This window comes from Glycine max, chromosome 13 (genome assembly GCF_000004515.6).
Source record: "Glycine max cultivar Williams 82 chromosome 13, Glycine_max_v4.0, whole genome shotgun sequence".
In the NCBI taxonomy this organism is placed as follows: Eukaryota; Viridiplantae; Streptophyta; class Magnoliopsida; order Fabales; family Fabaceae; genus Glycine; species Glycine max.
In genome coordinates this window covers 6,376,005-6,382,706 of record NC_038249.2, presented here as the reverse complement: position 1 = coordinate 6,382,706, position 6,702 = coordinate 6,376,005, and the positions used below count along the sequence as shown (strand labels likewise).

Sequence of the window (6,702 nt, the reverse complement as noted above, 5' to 3'; positions counted from 1 at the left end):
GTGTTCTAGCGTCCTCTAGCTTGAGGTTTTTTAATGTCATCCACCTAGTCATCTGCTCCCACGAACACAAGGTTCGAGATCATCACAGGATCCAAACACAAATAACACACGGGGAGTGAATTATCAGATTTAAAATAATATAAATAAACAAAGACGTACTCCAAATAAATTATAGAAATATTTATAACATAGCTCAACTTAATACAACTCACGTCACTTCATCACTTTATCATTTAAAATTCATTTTTCTATCACGAATCACATTACACATGAATCATACACTTGGGTCAAGACGTAATAACACTCATCAATTTCATGATAAACAATTAGCAAGCGTTATGCAACAATTATACTAAGACTTAAGCCTATATGCAATGTGGTACCATGTCAGTGAAAAATCACCCTAAGGCGCTTAAGAGTACAGAACAAGATACACCATACAATGGGAGATCAACATAGGCTTAAAGGAGCACTCAAATCAAATGTCTTTACCCCCAAGGCCTAGACTCTGAAGAATCTGTTAGGGCTTGTTGATTTTCCCCTACAGTTACTTTTTGTCCAATTTTCAACAAATATATTCAAGGGAAATGAAACACCAGAAAACGCACCGGGTCATCAAGTATTTAAAATTAAAATGGAGTGATCCGAGTATCGAACTCGGGGAACTTGCTTATTAGACAGAGTTTTATTCAGAAATAAGGCATTGTTGGAACAACATTGATAAACGATGGTTAAAAACAGAAATAAACTACTTCTATGGTAAAAACAGTAAATGCAAGTAAGTAAAAGTTGACAACAATAGGTAAAAAGCGTTGCGTCTTTCTAACAAACAAGCTAATGCATATGAGGATATTTCTCTAATTAATCATGTTCTTGTGTTCTATGTTGTAGCCTAAAGTACTAAACCTCGATCCCTCGTAAGTTTAGACTAATTTAACCTAAGCTTCGTCAGCAGATCCTTCTTGTAAGACTAGGCTTAACTTAAACAGCGTTATCATCACAGCATATTCAAAAAACCAAAACCCCACAATCCATCCCTAGTAATGTGGTTATTCAGCCCTGCTTCTATCAAGTTCTAAGGCAACAATACAGTTCCCAATGCTAAAGTCACCTAACTATACACACAAATGGGTGATCAAACCAAGAGCATGCAGAAATTAAGCATTGAATGAAGCATTGAACACATAAAACACAATTAATTAGATATTAAAGTAATTACATAAGCTCTTCCTTAGAAATCCCCAACAAGGGTGTTTAGCCAACCATTACAGAAAAACCCTAACACAAATGAGATTGAGAGTACAAAATAATTGTTCCTTACAAAAGAAGGGGGATCCCTCCTCCTCTTCTCAGCACCTCACAATCACTCTATGGCTCACTAATCTCTCTCTAATTGGAGATGTAGGTTCCTGAGTTGCTGCTTCCTCCTGAGCGATTGGATCAGTCTCAAAGATAAATGGCTCAGGATGAATAGGCTCATCCTCTGAATCTGGCACGGGCTCCTCTACTGGAACAGGCTATTAGGCTGTGGAGGCCTCACCCCCTCCAGATGGAGAAGGCTGGACTCCTGGCCAAGCCACCTGTGCAAGAAACTCATCCACACTCATAGTCGGCTGCTGGCCAGATCTCTGCAATCTCTATATGATGATGATTTGGCCTCTGTGTAGGCTCTACAGCATGGAAAATAATGTCTCCAAAGTGAATGAGGAGGGTCCTGTAAGAGGAGCTGATAGTGATGGAGCTGGTAAGGGAGTGGGAGCCGAAGTTGGTGCTGGTAAAGATGAAGCTGGAGCAGATGGAGATGGGGCAGAAGAATTTGGTAAAGTGGATGAAGAAGGAGCAGAAGCATCTGGTGTTGCTAAAGTAGGGGGAGCCTCAGATCTCTTACCTCTAGCCTTCCTTGGCCCTCTGAATGTCACTGTTGGATCATCTAGATTCCAACAGTTCTTCTTTATATATGCCAAGTTAATGGCAGGGCTAAGGCTCTCAAACGATCTGGAATCTGATGTGACTCCTCTAGCTTTACACAAAGTTGTGATTAAGGTTGAAATCCAAGCCTAGAGGAGTCATGCTGGGCAATGATAGAAATCTGGTGGGAGATGAGGTAGCCCAGATTCATGTCCATCTTCATGATAATGCCATAAATCAACTTGGCCCGATCCAGTGTGATGTCAGAAGTGTGGGAGGTGGGGACCAAGTTGGAGTAAGAAAGAACACTCTAAGTCTGAGCGAGTGTGGTCATGTTCTTTTTGAGGATCTTCAGAGGCTAACCATCAACATTAAGCTCAAATCCCCTCCCTAGGATGCAGCGCTTAGCAGCCAACTCTTAAGGATCAGGCCTCAAGAGTGCAAATCTAGAGTAGGCTAATAATGTCTCCCCTTCCTTGATGATTACAGGGGTCTTCAGGAAGGTATTCAGCGTGTCCTCACCAAACTTCACCAAATGGCCTCTCACCCTCACATGATTAGGTGATTTATCCTCGGGATCATAGAGGTTAGCATAAAACTCTTTCACAATGGCAGCATCAATGTTGCCTTCATTAAAATTGGTGAACTCCTCATCCCATTTTCTTCTCTCCAATTCTTCCTTGAACTTATCAAACTCAGTGTGGTAGATTACCATATTTCTTTCCGAGAGTATCTTCCTGGGTACCACAATGTCAGTGTACCTTTCCAAAGCCTTGGGAGAAGTGAACCTGGATCGGTCATATCGGACCTGGGAAGGTGTGGCAGGTGCCTTTCTCTTCTTTGATGCCATCTGAAAATATAAGATCAAACAACAAGATTAGTCAGGGTTATTTTCAACAAAACAGAAAAATAACACTAAAAATTGAACTGGGTGCTTAGCGCGCCTTATAAAATTTTACCCATGGGCCAAGCGCAGCAGACTCGCACTTAGCCTAAAGACACATAAAATATTTTTCTGCAGATTAGCCTTAGCGCAACATGCTGGGCTTATCCTAAATCTACAATTTTCAAAATAGAAGAGGGTCGAGGCTTAGCTCAGCCTCACCAAAATGACCCTTAGGTTTAACACACAGGGCGCGCTTAGCCTAACCACAAAAACTAAAAAACAGTGAGAGAGTTGAGCTTAGCGTAGCAGGGCACACTTAGCTTAACCGCCTCGACACACAACAAGGGCTTAGCGCAGTTATTCAAAGGACTGAAAAATATAAGCATATTGGCACTTAGCCTGAGAGGTTAGGCTTAGCGTTGAACAAAAATTTCAAAAATCCTAATTGTCTGAAACACTAGTCCCGCTTAGCGCATAGACGCGCTTAGCGGGTTCATCGCTTTCGTTCATCAGTAGGGATGAACGCGCTTAGCGCGTGATGTGCCATCATTTTCTTCTATTTTCTAAACCCTTTTTGCACCATTTTAATTACTGATTGGTCTTAATTGTCAATTAATCAGGTAGTTTTATTATTTGGGCTCATTTAGCTAATTTGATGTTTTTAATCTAATTTCAGGAATTAATGAAACATTGGGCTTAATCCGGATTTTGGTTATGGACTTGAAGAGGGCAAATAAAGAAGTGCTTACCTTAGTTAATTTCTAATTAGGAAATTTCGCAATTTTATTTTATATTGTTCAGTGTTTAATTCGTTTTGGGCCAGAGTATTGTAATAGGGCCCAATGACTTTGAGTGACTCTTTTTAAATAGCAGCCTTGGGATTCGTGCAAGGCATTCTGTTATGCTATTTTCATTATTCAGAGCTTTGGTTTTAGGTTTTCACGTTTTTCTGTTCCCTTGTTACGGTTTTCGTAATGCAAATTTCCGTTTTCTGCTTCTAATTACGAGTTCATTCTTGCTTCTTCTTCTACTTTCATTTACGTTTCTGTCTCATTTACGTTTCTGTTCATTTACGTTTCTGTTCATTTACGTTTCTGCTTCATGTTTCATTTGCGTTTTCTGTTTGAATCCATGGAAGGCTAGATTTTCTGGTGTTGTTTCCTTTTGAGGACGAAGCCCAACTCTCTTTGAGGTTTCGCTTGTAATGTGGTTTCCTGGCAGTTTTCCCTTCACCAGTTATCCCAATTTCGTGAATATTAATCAGTGCACGCTTCGTGTTCGATTAATTGCCTCTGAGCCTAACTTGCGTTCATGCTTAATGGACGAAGGGCTAACTGTGCTGTATGTGGTGCCTAATCACGTATTGAAAACCCTAAGTTGATTTTCGCTTAGTAAATTGAAATAGGGTTGGATTAAGTGGTTGACTGTTAGGGACGAATTCTCCATAACCCAGGATAAGAGAATGGCTTCTGAATCAGAGGAAACAACCTATTTTTAATATTAGTAGTTTCGTATTCCAGTTTACTTGTTCTACTCTTTAATTACCAAACAACCAAATCCCCCCCCCCAATCGTTACTGTTACTGCAGGTATATTATGAACATTTGGCTTGTCACTGCTCATTGGGAAACGACCTAGGATCACTTCCTAGTTACTGCATTTTCATGTTTATTTGATTCGGGTATGGCCTCGATCAAATTTGGCGCCGTTGCCGGGGAGTAGTGTCCAAAGGTTCATAATAGCTAGCTAGTGTTGTGTGTTTAATCCTTTCGTGTTTTATGTTTAATTGTTAGTATTGTGTTAGTGTTGTTTAGTGTCCTGGTATTTTGTTTAATGTGTGTTCTGTTTCAGTTTTCCCATTAAGCACTTCCCCTGTTTCAGTTTTGGGTGTTTTGCTGTGAATAGTGTTTTGCGACGGACTTAGCGACCGTTTCTGCTTGCGGAAAACCAGAGTAGTAGTAGAAATCCCTTAGCGACGGATTTTAGCGACCACCCATGCTGAATTATTTGTGATTTTTTGTTTTAGTAGCTAAGGTTGTTATTTTTGGCTGAATTTTTTTGTGGTAACTTCTTTTAATCCATATTTTGTGGGAAAAATAGCTAGAGCCTTTAGTTTGGTCAGATTTGAAAGTTCCAAAAAACTAGCAAATTTTGTGTTTGTCAAAACTTCAAACGGCCATAACTTTTGCTCCGGCTGAGGTCTCCATCGTCCAAAAAAAGCGATTCTGTCAAAAGTTTTTTATTTTTCAAGTTTTATTCACTTATTTTTCTTAACCTACCAATTTTAGCTTTCATAGTTAGACTTCGAATTTTTGTCCGAAATTTTTTGTGCTATCTTCTCATCATTTTATAAGGTTGCTCACAAAATTTCAAGTCATTTGGATATCATTTGAGGGTAGCTGTAGTTCAAACCTACACCTTTATTTACATGACAAGGCAACTAGTTGTGTGCATGCTGAATGTAGTGTATGACTAGAGGCAATCCATCTGACTTACAACCCTTTGATCCTGAGATAGATAGGACATTTCACAGATTAGTTAGGCATCATTTTATACCTTTTGATCATTCTGAGCATTCCATAACTGGTGAATCTGTGCATTCTGTTATTGGTGATTTTGAACATCCTGATCTTGAGCATTATAATTTTGAGCATTCTGATTCTGAGCATTCTGATTTTGCACATTCTGAGAACATGGCACAACCTCCACCCCGTGAGAGGACTCTAAAGGAAATGGCTGCACCTGATTTCACCTACGAAAGCTTGTGCATCCAATACCCTGATGAGGATGTCCCATATGTTCTTAAAACTGGACTGATTCATTTGCTTCCAAAGTTTCATGGCCTTGCAGGTGAAGACCCGCACAAACATTTGAAAGAATTTCACATTGTCTGCTCCACCATGAAACCCCCAGATGTCCAAGAGGATCACATATTTCTGAAGGTTTTTCCTCATTCATTAAAGGGAGTGGCAAAGGACTGGCTGTATTACCTTGCTCCAAGGTCCATCACGAGCTGGGATGACCTTAAGAGAGTATTCTTAGAAAAAAATTTCCCTGCTTCCAGGACCACAACCATCAGGAAGGATATCTCAGGTATTAGACAACTCAGTGGAGAGAGCCTGTATGAGTACTGGGAGAGATTTAGGAAACTATGTGCCAGTTGCCCCCACCATCAGATTTCAGAATAGCTTCTTCTCCAATATTTTTATGAAGGACTCAGTAATATGGAGAGAAGTCTGATAGATGCTGCCAGTGGTGGAGCCCTTGGAGACATGACTCCTGCTGAAGCCAGAAATTTAATTGAGAAGATGGCTTCCAACTTCCAGCAGTTTAGCGCCAGAAATGATGCCATAGTCATTAGAGGAGTGCATAAGGTAGCTACAAACCCATCTACATCATCTGAAACTAAGAAGCTTGAAGGAAAACTGGATGCATTGGTTAACTTGGTAACCCAGCTAGCCTTGAATCAGAAATCTGTACCTGTCGCAAGGGTTTGTGGTTTGTGCTCCTCTGCTGACCACCATACAGACCTTTGCCCTTCCATGTAGCAACCTGGAGCAATTGAGCAGCCTGAAGCTTATGCTGCAAATATTTACAATAGACCTCCTCAAACTCAGCAGCAAAATCAACCACAACAGAACAATTATGACCTCTCCAGCAACAGATACAACCCTAGATGGAGGAATCACCCTAACCTCAGATGGTCCAGCCCTCAGCAACAACAACAGCAGCCTGCTCCTTCCTTCCAAAATGCTGCTGGCCCAAGCAGACCATACATTCCTCCACCAATCCAACAACAGCAACAACCCCAGAAACAACCAACAGTTGAGGCCCCTCCACAACCTTCCCTCGAAGAACTTGTGAGGCAAATGACTATGCAGAACATGCAGTTTCAGCAAGAGACCAGAG

At 40.7% G+C, this 6,702-nt stretch overlaps 1 non-coding gene across 1 annotated transcript; it reads right to left on the bottom strand.

Moving 5' to 3' along the window:
* Positions 1-5,864: 5,864 nt before the first annotated feature.
* Positions 5,865-5,971, bottom strand: LOC112998921 (small nucleolar RNA R71). Its single transcript, XR_003264100.1, has one exon. It is a non-coding gene; the product is annotated as a small nucleolar RNA R71 (small nucleolar RNA).
* Between the last annotated feature and the right edge of the window lie 731 nt (positions 5,972-6,702).